Source organism: Pinus tabuliformis, chromosome 7 (genome assembly GCF_031772625.1).
Source record: "Pinus tabuliformis cultivar Carrire ecotype Pingquan chromosome 7, CPIR1, whole genome shotgun sequence".
NCBI lineage: Eukaryota > Viridiplantae > Streptophyta > Pinopsida > Pinales > Pinaceae > Pinus > Pinus tabuliformis.
In genome coordinates, this window is record NC_142293.1 from 1,798,660,420 (window position 1) to 1,798,679,303 (window position 18,884).

Genomic DNA, 18,884 nt, shown 5'->3' on the forward strand with positions numbered 1-18,884 from the left:
AATATGTTTTATTATATGAGTTATTCAGGTGCTATGTAATCATTTGCTTGTTAGTGAATGCAGGCTTCAAGGAGAAGGAGCTCATCTGGATCGAAGAGGCTTGGCTGCTGCAAACAAGCGTTGGACTAGAGGTAAGCCTTAAACACCTGGTTGCTTTTATTTTAATGCATATTTAGGGAAAGATAGTGCTTGATTGTCTTGTTTGTCACTAGACGACCTTTGGTTGCTAGGGAGTTCGGTTTTGTCCGCAAAATTGACTCTTTCCGCATGACAGGGGGTCATCTCAGTTCGGTTTAGTTAGTTAAAGTTTGTTATGCCTCTCATCTTTAAAATATTTTACCCATGTCACCTCACTCCTTCCACTCAAGATTCACCCTCATGACATGAAACAAGGTATGTGGAGACATAAATTTCAATTTTTGTTTGAGTTGTCCTCATTCTTACTCCAATACAACCCGCTCTCTGAGAAGTCTTGAAAGGATGAAAAAGGTAAAAAGGAGGTGTTTGAAGCTTAGATGGAGGAGGTCGATGCACAATTGCTACAAAAACTAGTCAAGCTACACAACTGTTGTGCATAGGGTTTAGAGTCCTCATAGGGGTTTATGCCACAACTGGGGATTTTGTTTTGCAGACGGATCTGGTTCCAGCTCCATAACATCGATTCAATGCATTTATTGAGAGGATCAAACATTCGTACAAGGGAAATAGAAGTAGCAATGAATAAGAGCTAGATAAAATTACAAACGATGACCAATATGATATTAAAGACTCATTTATAGACGATACAAAACTAGATGAGTATTTCTCAGTTGATGGGGGAAAGACAAAGCACACATGATTTTTTTATCAACAGAGGGAAATTATAACACACAAATGAGCATGTTTCCTCTCCCGTGCTTTCTCCAAAGAAAATTAGAAGGAAAGATACCAAGAAGATGCCAAATGATGAAGAGAATCCAATAAAATTAGGTGGTCTTTGAATAAGGGTGGGCGCAAGAATTGGACCTTTAGTGGGTATGAATGCCATAAGGTATGGTCAAGGTATCACTTGTCTTGTAGTTGGTGAATATTAAGATGAAAAAGCATTGAAAAATCAAGAATCAAAACCAAGAAATGTTCACATTGGGCCCAGTTCATTAAAAGCTAAGAGATGCAAAGAAGTTCATTTTAAAACAGAGCCAACTGTCATAAGCATTGAGGTTCTTAATAAGGATGGGGAAATTCCAAATATTTCGATTGCAGGCTCTAAAGAAACCACTGTCAATGAATAAATTATGCTTGAAACATTTTAAGGGTAGCTTACCTTTATACTTGCCTGATCCACGCTTGAGTTTCCTTACAAATTTTTCTTCTTCTTCATCTGATTCACAACATGAGTCATCATGCTCATACTCACACTTCTTTTATTCTTTGAAGGTTCATTCTTTGGATGCGGAATTTCCTTTGTAAATCCTCATCTCATAAGCAGTGAGTCTACCAAATAATTGATCTAGGGTAAGAGTATTCATATGAGACATCTCTTCGATGGCTGAGACCTTGGGGTTAACCTTTCAAGAAGATATCTTAACACCTTTTGAACTACAATAGATTCATCTAACTCCTCATCAAGCCCTCTTATGGTGTTCATAATGTCATCAACTCTTCAAATGTACATGGAAATATCTTCATCATCATGCATAATTAAAGAATCAAATTGCATCCTATGCCCTTGGAGTTTATCTTTCTTTACCTTTTTGTCTCCTTCATGGTAGCCACTCATCTTATTCCAAATAGCTTTGGCATATATGCAATCCATTACCTTGACAAGATCTGATTTAGGGAGGCCAGTAAGTAGGGAATTCATGTCTTTAGCACTACATGTGAACTCTGCCTTATGATATTTAGTAACCACTGCTGGAGGCTTTGGATATTCTTCTTCCACAACATCTCGCACATCAGCCCCAAGTCATTGAATGAAGGTCTTCATCCTTACTTTCCAAGACAAATAGTTTGTTCCTTTGAACATTGGTGCCCTGTTGGTAAATCCTCCTTCCCAGTTTTCCATAGTCCTTGTTCTTTCTTCCAGTTGTTAAACTGATCTAAAGTAACCAATATTCTAATACCAATTGTTGGAAACCCGAACAATACTAAGAGGGGGGGTGAATGAGTATTGCAGGAATTTTACCAATTAAAAAAAAAATATTTCACTTATGCAAGAATACTAGGACACCATTAAGTACTTCATCAATTACTTTAAAATATGATAGGAAAAAATATTAGCAATCACAATGGGCATACAAGGAGAAAGAAAATTCTTCAAAACTACTCTTCAATTGATTCACAAGGCAAGCTCCAACTTGTTGTTACAATTCTCTAGCTACAACCAGTAAGAAGTTACAACTCCCTAAATTATCAGCTACAACTAAATGGAGCTACTACTCCAAATAGTTACCAATGCCCACTGGAAGGAGCACCAACCCCTGATTTGCAAGCTACAACTTGCTTGACACTCAATGGTTCATCTTACATCCATTTTCACACTAGAGCCATGAATTCCTTTTTTGTTTTCAAAATAAAACAATTTCCTCCCTAGTCACCAGTATCTTCAACAATCTATGATTACTGAGAACATCAGCTTCACCTAAACTCGCTCACAGAACTCATATCTCTTCTATGAAAATATCTTATAGCCTACTTGCTCAAGTTTGCTAATAATGAATTTTGGCTTGATATTTTTTCCTTCTTTGCTTTTCTTTAATTGTTGCATTTTTTTTCCTTTGGCCTGTTTATTTCAGTCCTTTGACTATGTTCACCAAGTTCTCAACCTTCAACAAACTTTTTCTACAAGTTAAACTGAATTATTTCACTAATTTTAGTAATTTTGGCCTTTTACAAGTTTTAGCAATGCTTCTTCTATTTTTATCTGCCATTAACTTTTGCTTAACTGCCAATTTGCTTCTAAACTAAGTGTCGTCGAGTTTTGTCTTAAGCCCCTTTTTCTCTGGCCCTTTACCTATTTTTTTCCATAGGACTAAGTCTTTGGGACCATTATCTAGGTCTTTAGGCGCTAAGACCTTTTTAATCCCTTTGTAAGCCAAATTTATTTGTTAATGGTTGTGCACCATTGGTCTCATTTCTATGAAAAATTTACCAAGGCTTGGCAATAAGGCCATAACTCCTAGCCTTGGCACTTATCTCCTGAAATTTCCTTTAATATACACAAATACTATCTTCTAGGAATCTCCTCCGAGCCATGTTGTCATGTGGGGCCATCTCTTGTGCTCTGTGTATTGGCTGCAACTGTCCACCTGTCAATCCTTCGTGTCTCAATCCTTTATATTTCGGTGCATTCCATTTTCACTCTCTTATTTACTACCTAGGTGATCCCTACGGGATGTCGTGTCCTGTGGGGTCCCCCAGACCTGATTCTCATTTGTTGTCGTGTGCCATGTCAATGTTGACATGTCTCGACTCTTGCTTCCTAGCACTTCCGCTATGCACTATTAACAAATCACTGAGATCCATCTAGCAGGATGCATTCCCCATCAGGGTCCCCCACTACTGGGAGCTAATAAAAATAACGTTGGGCTAAGTCAACTGCCATGTTTTCCCAACACATCCCTTAAACACTTCTTTAAGTCTTTCGAGCTATATCCACTAGAATGACATCACGGTGATGTCACATGCACTACACGTCGGCCTATGATAGGTGACACATGTCACTCAAATATGGGCCTTTTTGGGTGCCCTAAAATGTCAAATATGACTAGCACATGTCCATTGCTGATTGTTCAATGTTGTCATCATCACCGACCATTCCCATGTTGCCACTTGTCCTATCAGAGAGGAGAAAGAAAGGATCCTAGAGGTCTTGTTTTTAACCAATTTCCTTTCTAAAATATTTTTAAGGGTTCCAACCCTTTTCCTTTATGCAACATAGTTTTCCGTCGGGCCGACTCTCTTTTGTGCTGCCTCTTTGTTATCCCTCAGGGATAAGTCCTCCAAGATGGCGTCACCACATGACGTCATCCCACTCTTTGCATTTGAGCATTGTTTTAATTCTGTTGAGGTATATCCATCGGGATAACTCCATCGGGTGGGATCCACCTGAGCCAATAGAAATGCTCATCGCTACTACATTTTCCATTCATATCATCCTTCTATGTTGCCATTTGAGCGTTGTTTTCATTTGCACTAGGGTAGATATGTGGGGGTAACTCTGTTGGGTAAGATCCACCAACACCCAATAACAACACTTCTCATTGTTGCATTACCGCCTTCGTCGGCCTGATCCTTAGTTTGACCACTCCATCAACATCGCCACTATTTTTGGCTTCTTTTCCAAACTTGATTATGCACTAAAGGGTTCCTAAACTCCTTCTAACTCTACTGGCTTTGACTTGGGGTTACCAAACTTTGATTGTCTCTATCTTTTGATCCAAAAAGCCATTTTAGGCTTCCACATACCACTAGAAGTATTCTTCTGAGCTCTTTCCATCTGGATGGGTTCCATTTACATTTGAGGTGGCCTGCTACTCTAGAATAAGCTCCAAAGTCTCTACACCATTATTGCTACCATGTTGATCCTCAACCTTATTCTTGTGCCTAGAACCTAATCTTCTGAGTCCTTCTTTAAGACCCTTTCCACCTGTAATCATCAATTGACACCTTTTTTCCATCACCCTGTTGCCATCTGTTAGGATCCTATAGTCTAGGATTCAAATTTTTTGCCTATATTACTATTTCATTTTGGAGGTATGCTTGTTAATTTTAGCCTATTGGTCACTATGTGTCATAGTCGAAAGGTTTTTATGTAAAAGGAGTCATATGTTCTTGTAAAGGTTAATGTTATAAAGGATTTTTTGAGCCAAAATTCAAATTTGTAAAAGTTTTTCAACTTTGCACTCATAGAGGGCAAATGGCTCATTTCATGAGGTTTTATCATAAGTCACATTTGGGGGTCATCTCAGTTCGGTTTAGTTAGTTAAAGTTTGTTATGCCTCTCATCTTTAAAATATTTTACCCATGTCACCTCACTCCTTCCACTCAAAATTCACCCTCATGACATGAAACAAGGCATGTGGAGACATAAATTTCAATTTTTGTTTGAGTTGTCCTCATTCTTACTCCAATACAACCCGCTCTCTGAGAAGTCTTGAAAGGATGAAAAAGGTAAAAAGGAGGTGTTTGAAGCTCGGATGGAGGAGGTCGATGCACAATTGCTACGAAAACTAGTCAAGCTACACAACTGTTGTGCATAGGGTTTAGAGTCCTCATAGGGGTTTATGCCACAACTGGGGATTTTGTATTGCAGATGGATTTGGTTTCAGCTCCTTAACATCGATTCAATGCATTTATTGAGAGGATCAAACATTCGTACAAGGGAAATAGAAGTAGCGATGAATAAGAGCTAGATAAAATTACAAACGATGACCAATATGATATTAAAGACTCATTTATAGACGATACAAAACTGGATGAGTATTTCTCAGTTGATGGGGGAAAGACAAAGCACACATGATTTTTTTATCAACAGAGGGAAATTATAACACACAAATGAGCATGTTTCCTCTCTCGTGCTTTCTCCAAAGAAAATTAGAAGGAAAGATACCAAGAAGATGCCAAATGATGAAGAGAATCCAAGAAAATTAGGTGGTCTTTGAATAAGGGCGGGTGCAAGAATTGGACCTTTAGTGGGTATGAATGCCATAAGGTATGGTCAAGGTATCACTTGTCTTGTAGTTGGTGAATATTAAGATGAAAAATCATTGAAAAATCAAGAATCAAAACCAAGAAATGTTCACATTGGGCCCAGTTCATTAAAAGCTAAGAGATGCAAAGAAGTTCATTTTAAAACAGAGCCAACTGTCATAAGCATTGAGGTGCTTAATAAGGATGGGGAAATTCCAAATATTTCGATTGCAGGCTCTAAAGAAACCACTGTCAATGAATAAATTATGGCTGAACCTTCAGATGGTGATATGCAATATCACTCAAACAAACATAAAACTCTTGGAACTGAATGCCATATAAGACAATTGATGAGATGTGCATATGATATCTCAACCTCCAATAAAACTAGAGCCTTTGAGAAGGTTGAATAAGGTGACAATTCAGTGGATATGAATCCTGTTGTATACCAGATATCGACCTCCAAAATCAAACCTTCACTACTAGGTCATAAGGAAGCTAGTCCTGCAAATCCTAAATGCATTATTCTCAAGAAAGCCTTCCAAGATTTGTAAAAGGGAGTTGCTTAATTATGTCCACCTTATACTGACATTTGAGAATAATATAAATCAAGCCAGGTGGTGAAAAAGTGTATACCTTGTGATGTCAAGCAAAATCTTGGCAAAGTAGCTAGGTTGGCGGCAAAACAAGGAAAAATCTCAAATGATATAATTAATCGTCTTATGGGCATTTTAGGCCATGTAATGCGGCTTAAAACATTGAAGAGAAACTTGAAGGAAATGATTGCATCAAGAATATCGACCAAGCAAGAAAAAAATGTAGACTTGAACACATAAAAAGAAGGTGACATAAATGGTCCAAATGCAAGCATGTTCCTTGCAAGCTTAGAAAAGCAAGAAAGAAGGTTTAATGGATGATTTACAAGAAGTGTCAACCTCTGTAGAAAAATAAAAATTGAATGGATGCTACAAGTGGGATTATGCAACCGAAGACCAACTTTGTGATCTCTATGATCAGTATGTTGAGGGAATGGATGACCACAAAGTTGGATGGAAAACAATGGCATAATGCATGCAGTATATAGAGCAAAGCAGCGAAAAAATAAATTGAATAAGATTACTAATGGTGGTGGAGAGATGACTAAGCGAAAGAAGGCTCCAGTAAAATTGAGTACCAATGGATGGAATGGAGATGTGAATACTGGAACTATTTCTAATCCCAACTATGAATATTTAACTCCTTGTGCTAAGCAAACTATGATTGAGCAACCTCATAATGAATCTTTAAATAGAGGTAATATACTGCAATACAGGCTTGCATATCCAAAGTCCTCGTCTATTATTGACAGAAAACAAAAGTATTTTGAAAAAGGTGAGAACAAGGGTTCAGATTGGGAAATTGGATGGAATAAATGTGTAGGAATCCCACCGAAAAAGAAAAAAGTAAACCAAAAATAGATTTATGTATAGAAAATACATATACATGGCATATGAAAGTGTGTTCTTTTGAAGAGAAGGAATCAGATTTGAAAGGGTGTTCAATAGTCTACACAACCAAATGGAGAACCTAGAGAACAGAAGGGAAACAAAGATGAGGAGGGGGTAGCCTTGGCATTTTGGCTGAGGTTGTCCAAAGCTAAGGTGGCAGAAGGAGGTCCTCTTTGTTTTTTCATTTTTGAAGTTATATGCTCTGTTCCATTTTTCTGGAGTCTAAGTCTATGTAACCAAGGTCCTATTATGTAGTTACATAATGTGGAGGTTTTGGAAGGTTTGAGACATGATGTGTGCTATAAGGTGAATGAGATGGTTGACTGATCACAATAATCATTTTGGAGTGGAAAATGTCAATACAAGTTCAGAATTTAACTTCTACTACACAAGTTGGGATTAGTCAATTGGGAGGTCTGAAAAGGATGAAGAGGGTATTTCAAAGGTTCTACACCAACACAACATCATCTCAAGTGCATCCATATGCTCAGTTTTATCCGGAACTATCTGTAACCATGTGAAGTTTGAAGACCTATTGCATTATGTTGTGCAACTACTGCGCAAGTATATCAATCATGGTTATTTTTGTAAATTTGTATTTTGGGACCTTCTAGAAGTGATTTTGTTGGTTGGATAAGTGTCGATAAGTTAGTTTAGTTTTAGTTCCAAACATGATGTCTCTAAAATTGTTTCAAGTTTTAAATAATGATGTTTCTAAGTTTTGATAGTTTTGATATATTAGTTCTTATTTCTCTGCAGAGGCATTGTATCTAGCCTATTTAACTTCTATACAATGAATTTGAGCACCTAGAGTGGTAATTCAAATTACTCGTTGTATTTAAAGACGAAAAGACATGAAAAATTGTTCTGGTTTGAGTGTTACAGGCTAGACTGCATTTTTCTGCAAGTATTGTATCTTTTTCTGAATGAATTGAAGAAGGCAAGTGCAAATTTGGATAGTGATACATGTGTCTGATTTATTAGTATGTTGTTTCTCTTGTCATGTGATATATATTACTTTCAGATCTGCTTCTAGTTTTTAAATCCATACTATAAAATTCTTCATGTTTATTTTGAACAATCTTCTCAGAACTCATGAGTTGCTATGATAATTTCAGCTGATCATTGTATGTGTATCACTTTCTTCCATGGCAAGTTGAATTCATCCTTTTTTGGATGCTTAGTTTGTCATTGTGCTCTACAACACTCATCCTACCACTATAATGAAATTGATCGATTACCAATAGATTTGCCTACCTTTCCCTTGTGTGGATTGCACCATATATCATATTCATTTAGATATGTAATAGTGCTATGATCTTAAGTAGTCGTGCCCTTTTTACCCACCTTCAATAAAGGAAACTTAAAGCTACATTTGATCAGTATAACTAGCCTAAAACCCAGATCCTATCAGTCATCTAGTTGATTGGCAATAGAACGTAATAAGAGATCCCTCTCCAAGGCTAGGGGGGATGGACCTTAGCCTAAAAGAGGTTTGTGGTTTCCCCTATGATCCTTTTTTTCAGCCTAGAGGTTAATTACAGGGTGCTACCAGCATGAATGACAACATATTTCCAACAATACGTTGGTGTATATTGTAGTTTGATGACCAAGCATATGTGGATCCATGTTGTGTCTTTGTAGACAATATTTATAATTGTAATGTGTACTTTTGCATTCCTCTTTTAATATAGATGATGTTATTCGAAGTTTTATTTCATAGCAAAGTACTTATAATATAGTTTTCCTTTGTAGCACAAGCTATTAGGTAGGGCCCTCTACCTAGTTTGCATTACAAATTCCTTTGTTTCTTAGTTAGATTAGCTAATTAGACATATTTGTATTTATATTTATTTTCTGCAAATAAATATTTTAATTCATTTTCATTTTAGTTCTTGAACTCTCATATGTCCTTCATTGTAAAACTGTGGATTCCCTATATAGGTTAGGCACTAAAGGTTGAAAAATGAAAGTGTTTTTTAAAGCATTACAAAAAAAAGTTATGCATTTCATGCAAACAATGTATTGCGTTCAAAGCTCATAAAGTTATTTTGTAAACATAATTCTAGTTATCCAATAAAATTTTAGCATTTCTCTTTCTTCCTGAATGAATTTTATCTTTTAATTGTAAATCGTGGATTCCCTTATAGAATTTAGGAACTGAAGGTTGAAGAACGAAAGTGCTCCTTAAGGAAACATAGAACCATTTAATGTGTCTAATGCTAAACAATGGACTATAATTGGAATATGCAAAGTGCTTTTGAAACCATAATCCCAGTTATCAAACAAACCTCTACAACCCTAATTAAATTTTATTGCCAGTGGGCTATCAAGAACCAGAGTGATCAAATCTCAAGAGGTGTGAGTCACTTTTAGAGTGCAATATAAAAAAAATTCATTGCTTAAATTGCATTTTTGAATGTATAAATGGATTTAATGCCTTGAAAATACCCTTGAGCACTTGGATTGTGTAGAATACACAACTTAAACTTAGAATTCCAATAAATGTTTGCTAGATTTCAAATGACTAAAAAATATACCTAAAAATAGACCAAAATATAGAATAGTGAGAATACTTAAAAAAAATTAATCACAATTTTTTTTATTGAAATAATTGAATTATAACCCCATTTATTTTTTATGCCACATATTAATTTTACGTTAAGAATTGAAATAATTACACACACACACACATATATTACTTATACTAAAATATTTATAAAAATATAAGAATTTTGCATGCCCAATATCTATCTATTAATATATATACTTTATTTTTTTTAAGTTGATTGAGTAGAGAGGCTCATTCTATAGTCCAATATGAGCGAATGTGTAAGTCTGTATGAGTATGCTTTAAAATAATTAGAAGTAAAAAAAATGTGCAATAAAATATTTCAGAAAAATATTTATATAAACTATTATACTACGTTACTAATTATGTCGATACCAATTTCATATATATTTATATATAGAAAAAAAAATTAAGTTTTTTTATGGTAAATTTTTTTTACTGGTCCTATATGATGATGATGGTTAACATCCGCTGAGACCAGACATTGGTCTATCGGACCTAAAGAAACAAATTATTTATTTTGATTTAAGATTTTATTTCTATGCTCAAAAAGTTTGGAGAGAAGCCTCTCGAGCTCACTATAATTTTGACATTATAAAAGGCTAGGAAGGTTAGTGTTGTAACAAAGATTGTGAAACTAAGATCTAATGTGGTTGTACGTGGGGCACTCTAAGAGGAAGTGGTTTTCATCCTGGATGTTCATATTCTCACATATATGGCAGATCCTTTCCATCGATGGCGTTTTAGGAACTGCCCAACGACCTGTTTCACTATGGAGCTCATGAGAATTTGTTCTAATCTTTGCTATATTAATTTTCTTCTTTGAGCTAGTTAAAATAGAGAGATACTTTTGATCTTCTAGGGTGGGGTTGATGACCTTCTTATAATAACTTAATTTTCTTTTAGCCACTAAATCTTTCTCACACCACCTTCTTATATATACTCGTATCTAGCATTCAAAAATACTATTTAAACAATGAATAATAACACATTGTATTTTGCACTCTAAAAGTTTGCACTTGAAGAAATTTGATCCATCTTAGCTCATGTTAGATCAGTACTTAAGATGGATCTATGCTGGTATAAAATTATATTGTTCCATATTAATATCTAAATATTTTATTTATAGCTGAGAGTGAGAATAAATATTTTTTTCATCTTATAGGTTATAATTATTGATATTTTATAATTCTTTTAATTAAACTAACTAAATAAATATATTATTTTTGTTTTTAACAACAAACCCAACCAACATAATGAGAGTAAAATAATTGATATTTTATAATGTTTTATCTAACCAAATATGTATTCATTTTGTTTTAATTATATTTAACATTATTTTTAATTTGAAAACTATTTCATTTTTATTTTATAAGGAATATATGTCAACTTAAAGTTGAACACTAAAAAAATTGCGCATCTTTCTCAAATTAAAATATAAAATACATATTGGAACATGACAATAACTTTTGAAAATTAAAGAATTTCTTTGTAAATTTTATAAAAGGATAATATTTACAAAAAAATTTAGGTTTATAAATTGATAAATTTAATATATAACAATTAAATTTTTCAAAACTAATATTTATATTTATAATTCTATTTTTAAACCTAACATTTCCATTATTTAAGTTTTGAATAAAAATTCGAATCATCAAAAATAGATCAAAATCCCTAATTTAGTAAAGCATCATTGTGTAGGACCCGCGGGGTCACTGTAGCGGGATACCTCGAATTTAATTCATTTCTGTCGGCACGGGAACAATGATGAAAGTAAGAGGCAACCAATATTTATTAGGAACAACGATGGAAGTAAGAGGAATGCCACCAAAATTTATTATTTATAGGTTTATTAATGCCCGGGGTTGTATATATTTGAATAAATATATTATTTATTGGTGGATATAAATCGTGGTATTATTAATAATAAATATTAACCGTACCATATTATTAGTCTTGAGTTATAAAAGTTTTTAAAGATAATTTTAATAAAAATATCAACGTGTTTCTATAAATAGAAATGGAAAAGAAGTCACAAGAATTTTGAAAAAATAAATTATAAAAATCTGCAATCAAGATAGGAAATACAATTTTTTTTGTCAAAGGAAAATTTTTAAATCAACCTTTTAGATGGCCAACTAAATCCATTCCACTCCATTCCTGCATCATTGGGACGGTGTGAGGAACTCAGCTACAGTCAGCGTCCAGTTCATTACAGCCTTGAATTTTTCTCACTTTGTAATATCATAAATACATTATGCTCCCATTATATTTTGTTATGGGTATGTTTACAGATTTGGTTTTTGTTATGGGTATGTTTACAGATTTGGCTTTTTTGAGTCTGTTAAAATTATGGATGTAAATCTTACAGTCTAAGCACTCGGGTTTATTTTGATGAGATTTGGTATTTATTTGTAAGCGTTGACAACATGTTACTATATTCTCTTTTCTTTTATATTAATAGAAAAGGACGGTGTTTTTTGGGATTTTTTTTTAAATTAACTAATTAAATAAATACTTAATTATAAGTTGTTTTCAATATTTTTGGTACGAAACATATTAATGTTTTAGCATAAAAATTAAACAATTATAATTGCATAAAATTAAAAAGTATGACACTGTAAATATTTTTTTTAATTTGGTTAGATGTTTAACCTTAACCAATTAAATAAATACTTAATTATAAGTTAATCGTAATACTTTTGGTAGGAAACAAAATAATGTTTACCAATAAAAACATAAAAATTAAACAATTACAATTGCATAAAATTAAAACGCATGACAACACAAAGATCTCTTTTAATCTGGTTAGATGTTTGACCTTAACCAATTAAACAAACACTTAATTATAAGTTGTTTGCAATACTTTTGGTAGGAAACACAAAAACATAAAAATTAAACAACTACAATTGCATAAAATTAAAAAGCATCTCCTTTAATCCGTCAAATGTTTGACCTTAACCAATTAAACAAACACTTAATTATAAGTTGCTTGCATTACTTTTGGTACTGAAAAGAATAATGTTTACCAATAAAAACATAAAAATTAAACAAATACAATTGCATGAAATTAAAAAGCATGACAACATAAAGAGCTCCTTTAATCAGGATAGATGTTTGACCTTAACCAATTAAACAAACATTTAATTATAAGTTGCTTGCAATACTTTTGATAGGAAACATAATAATGTTCACCAATAAAAGCTTAAAAATTAAACAACTACAACATGCCAACACAAAGATCTCCTTTAATCTGGCTAGATGTTTGACCTTAACCAATTAAATAAACACTTAATCATAAGTTGCTTGCAATACGTTTGGTAAGAAACACAAAAATGTTTACCAATGAAAACATAAAAATTAAACTACAATTGTATAAAAATGTTTACCAATGAAAACATAAAAATTAAACTACAAATGCATAAATTTAAAAAGCACGACAACACAAAGATCTCCTATAATCTGGCTAGATGTTTGACCTAAACCAAAAAACAAACACTTAATTGTAAGTTGTTTGCAATACGTTTGGTAGGAAACACAATAATGTTTACCAATAAAAACATAAAAATTAAATAACTACAATTATATAAAATTAAAAAGCATGACAACAAAAAGATCTCCTTTAATCTGGCTAGATGTTTGACCTTAACCAATTAAAAAAACACTTAATTATAAGTTGTTTGCAATCCGTTTGGTAGGAAACACAATAATATTTACCAAGGAGAACATAAAAATTAAACAACTATAATTACATTAAATTAAAAAGCATGACAACACAACGATCTCCTTTAATATAATTAATAAAATAAATTGTCGCCCCATTAAATAATGTCAAAAACATGAAATATCACTCATATTAATAATAATATTAATATTAAATTGTACACGTATTGGAATTTTAAAAACCTTCTATTTATCAAAATAACACTTTTACAAAATATTCTACAAAATATTCAAATGATTTAAGAATAGATAAAAAAAAGTACTCTTATATATATTCAAAATATTTTTTGGAAAATTATTATTATAAATATTATTTATTCATATTTAATAACAAGACCCCTATAGTAACATATCACTATTTTATTTATATACATGAACTAAGCACATGTAATTTTGATTATTTTTTAAATATTTTGAAGTTTGGTTCATACAAGTTTAATCAACAAAGGCCATTGCAAGTCCACTAGTACCATTGACAAGATATTAATTTGTTACTTAATGAGTCTCATGTTATAACCTTTTACTAGCAATTGCAAACAACGTTGTAGATTGGATCAGGATTAAAAAAAAAAGTGGTGATGCTCAAATCTTCTAAGCAAATGAAAAGTGGCCATCAATTTTAATAGTCAATATTTTCTTCACATAAATATAGATAATACTTTGTGCATGTTTGGAAACCTCTTGCTTGTTCTATTATTTTTCCCCGTCTTTATTAGATGTAGGCTGTCCACTGAAATGGAAACTCAAACTATTGAAAAAATAACTTTTAATTGCAGTTTTTGGCTCTAAATTGAGGTCAAGGTAATGACATCTACAAGGGGGTCTAGACGTTCAAAACAATTATGATAGTCTTTTTGCAAATTGATATCTTTTCCATCAACAAATTCTGACGATACATGAAACCTACATAAAGGTCAAGTCACATAGAAAAGAGAATATTAATTGAATGATAATGTACTAAAGATCATGTCATTTCCTTATAAACAATTGTCGTTTACTAAATCAAAAAATATAGAGAGTTTATCATGTGTTGAAATGCAAAGATAGACAAGAACAAAAAAGTGTTGAACTTTGCATGAAATAATTCACACCTATGGTACATTTCTTTTTCATTTTACCATTGGCCATTGTTCAGCTAAAATCCAAGAAGTTGATATAGCAAAAGGAAAAAATTACAACAAAGAAAATTTATGAACATTCCCTAAAAAGACTGATAAATTTATTTATTATATATACAACAGAAATGTTACACTTACATTAAAAAAAAAAATAGACCAACTTGTTTAACCAAAAGATACATAAGATAGATTGCATAACCAAGCATGATACTAAAAAAGAGTTTGCAACTTTGCATTGACAAATAGGACCAAAATAGTGCATTATAAAAAGAGTCCAACTGCATCAAAAGGCGATGCTTGTAAAATTTTATACATAAATAATGTGCCAAAGGAGAACATAAAATTAGAAACTACAACTTTGAATTAAGAAATATGCACTTAAAATTTCAAGTTCTTTTCATTTTATTGATTTCGGAAAATAGAATAAGTGAATAACAACATGACAGGAATGAGCAATTATGCTTTTTAATGTAAAAATAAATTAATTAAGATTAACTTTCTGAGAAAAATAGTCTTTAAAGAATAATCTCTTTAACTTGTAATGAGGATGAAGCTGAAACATGAATCACAACCACCCTTGCTCTTGGCTCAAAGATAATTAGGTAGATCTTGAGAAGTAATGCTTCTCGTTACAATGGAATAATATTTTAAGAAACTACTCAAGATGACCCATATAGCACGTACAAAACAACTCTTAACAACTATGGAGTCTAATGTGCTTGTGAAAATCACAACTAGTAGTCTAAAAAGATCATCACATCGTTTTCACCATTTTACAACCTACTAAACAAAAAGACTTTAATAGAGGCTAAAATAATGAAAAAGGTTTGAGCATATTAATATATGCAAATATCCAAAGGCACAAATTAATAGCAAACTATATCACGCCTCTTTTGGTTGATTCCGTCCCAAGACAATGAGAAAATGGTTATCTGGAAAGCATGGAATTTGCTTTGGGTCCTAATCTTCAGTGTTCAAAATCCAACAATTATTGCATCGCCAAAGGCTAAATGCATGCAATAATATATAAAAATAATAAATGAGAAACACATTATAGTTTATTAGAACATGATTGTTTATTATCCCTATTTCATATAAGACGAATTTGTATGAAAAATAAGTGCATGGAAAACCAACAAACATTTGCATTAGAGAAATAAACACCCAATGTCCATATTCATTGCACTGTTGGAAAAAATGTTGCTCAAGACCTGCCACCATGACTTTGGCAGTTTTTGAATTGATCTCACAAACTTTGTGCATGTGATGGTAGTCTTTTGAAGTTGTAAGATCTGCATTGAAACCTTCAACTTGAAAAGTTACAGATTGCATGTGCGATTGTTTTACACGAGTAGCCAGGGGACGAGGGAAAACCATTATAGGTGTTGCTCTTACTTGACCCCCTCTAGACACATTTTCAAAATAACTCCTTTCACCAGGCTTCAGACCCATATGAGATTCTCTAGAGCATGCAAAAACTAGGATTGCTACTACATAATTGTTTTTCTCTGTGTTTTCGATATCCATGTCCTCCACATGAATAGTCGTAGCCTTGAGTTTAGAATCTTTGGAAAAAATTTGTGGATCTTGATGTTCCTTGGTGCCAAGACAATGCTTACCACCATTAAGCTCCACATCCCCCCTCTTATGAGAGGACTTTCCTCTTCCTGGGTCATTTATTTTGGGTCCTGCTTAGCTTCTCAAGCCCAAGAAATTAACATTCTTCTCCTCCATATCACTGGATCCGTCTTGATTTTAGTGGTCAGGAATCCATACAAACTGATATCCTTGAAGATGAACCATACCCAAAAGTGGATCCAAAGCCACACCTAGGCAAATACACATACCCATTACGGATTGAACCGTCATTCATCATAGTATCCCACCACCTCCTATTTCATTTTCCCATTGAGCCCTTTTTTCAACATCACTTCATTTATTAGGAAATAGCATTATATTCTCCCACTCCCATGGGGAGGAAGATGCCTTCATGTCCTAGTCCATGAGTACATTGTTCCCTAAAAGGTTTGTTTTTAGAGTCCAAGTGAACCCATTACTATATACAGTAAGGACCTCTCCACACCATCCTCGACCCTCAAAACTAAACCTGATGGGCAAAATGCTCCGCTATGATTACCACCTTCACTAATCTGGTTGATTCCATGGATTCTGGGAGTGAAAAAGTGTGTTTTCTGTCCACTTGTTGATGAAGTACATGCTTATATATACAAGCACATGTATAGATGAGCCATGAAAGATAAGGAAGCAATGCTCCAGTATGAGAGCACTTCCTTGTTCAACTTACATGCCCAAAACAAGTAGAAACGACACTCCCAAGCCCATTAAGCATGTCAATGATAAGGAATAAATGCAATTGAAATTTTAAGAATATTGTTTCTAACAAATTCAGCTATCACCATCCAATGTTTGGTACATTATACAAACATGATTACAGAATGAGATTCATTAGCTTCCAACTCTACTATATGCAACAAAATGAGCACAAAAATTAAATTAGCACTCTATATGAGGAGGCCTCTTATAAACCATGAGACAGAGTACTCAACTACCTATGACATATAAACACAGAATCATTCACCCACAAATGCATTTGCATATGCAATTACTGGTCCAGCATGGTATGCTTTCAATAAGCTGATATGGGTGTTATCTCACCAAACATTTTCTTGGTTTTGCCTAGTGAACATTGGGCTTTCTCATTGCTCAAGAAAGATGGAATGACAAAGCGAGTATCGCTCTTCACACAAACCGTAAATATTCCATCCCACTTTAAAATAGACACATACATAGAGTTACATTGGACTCAAACCACTAAAAACATGTGATCAATCAAACACATTAGAAGATACTTGAAATTATATTATAATAGCTATGTTATGCTACACAATATAAAAATATCCAAGCATCGATTCAGAACTGTTAGTGATTGTTAAATTACTTTAAATGCCCCAGTAGGGGCATTGGGTTTCGGAGCTCTAATGTAGGGTGTGACCAACGTCCGCTGCATAGGAACCCTCAACCCAAAGTTTAACCCTAACTTTTTTTTTGCAAGCCAAAATATCTATATGATAAAAACAATACCACAAAGTTGATCTTAGATGTCATGCACTAACATAATAAGTCAAAATTGGTTTCATTGTTGGAATACATTCAACTTCTATTGAAATTATGATTTAATGAAAAATGAATTAGATCAATCAACCAATTGCATTGATTTCAGTGATGATAAAATGCATAAGTATCAAGTAGTTGCATATTTTTATAATGATTTAATGCTATATAATAAATTATTATTGATGATACAATGAAAAAATATTTGAAGTTTCTTTAATTTCATCATTGACATAATATTAAATACCAATTAGTTGTATTGATTTCAACAATGTTATAATGCAAAATCATAGGTTGCATTGATGTTAATGATAATATAATGGAAAACGATTTAGTGCATCAATTGGATAAATGATAAACATTCTTATGAATAGGTCTAGAACTAGATGTGACTTCTTTCTTCCTATTTGACGGAAGTCATGGGTTTGAATTTATTGCCCTCGTGAGGATGGGGTCCCATAGTCAAGGTGGACAATTTACCCCATTTTCCATCCATAAATGTAGAGAAATTCTACAAGGATGTTCACAAGATAATCCTTGGAAAAAAATGATAAATGTTTTTAGTTATCCCAATAGGGAGGAGTGTCTGTTTTGGAATAGGATTTCGATAATTTTGATTTAATTATCAATAATTATTAGGTGAATTGTAGGGATTTAACAACCACAAAATATTCTAAAAAATTTTAGTAGTACATACACACATCAAAGTTTGGGATCTATATTGAAAGTAGTCATGTCACTTTTTCTCTTTTAATTGAATTGATTAATTATCCATATGAAAAAGTGTCATATGAAGTGTGTTATGATTTTTTGGGAATGTGGTATTGATAAGCTATGGTATTGGTCCATGATATTTTGTAACAAACTCTTTATAGATTAATAATATCCATGGTAAAGTGGGGTGAATCTTCGTGGAAGCTTGTTTCATGTTTTTTTTTAAATGTATCTATGTTCAACTTATATATAAATTTATTTTATAATTAATCAACATAAGTTCATGTTAAATCCAAGACATAATAAAGTAAAAACAAAAAGTGCCCAACTACACTTGGTACATCCATGAATACATGATCCTTTTCAAATTCACAGATGATTTAAAATGTTGAAGCTTTTTGGTGTTAAACATTATCCCCCTTTGCAACTTTACAATAAATGGAAAGTGAATCATGCCATGGTACCTGA

The 18,884-nt window shown here is 32.9% G+C and overlaps 1 pseudogene; it reads left to right on the plus strand.

Moving 5' to 3' along the window:
• Nucleotides 1–655: 655 nt before the first annotated feature.
• Nucleotides 656–6,506, plus strand: LOC149255537 (uncharacterized; annotated as a pseudogene).
• Nucleotides 6,507–18,884: the final 12,378 nt, after the last annotated feature.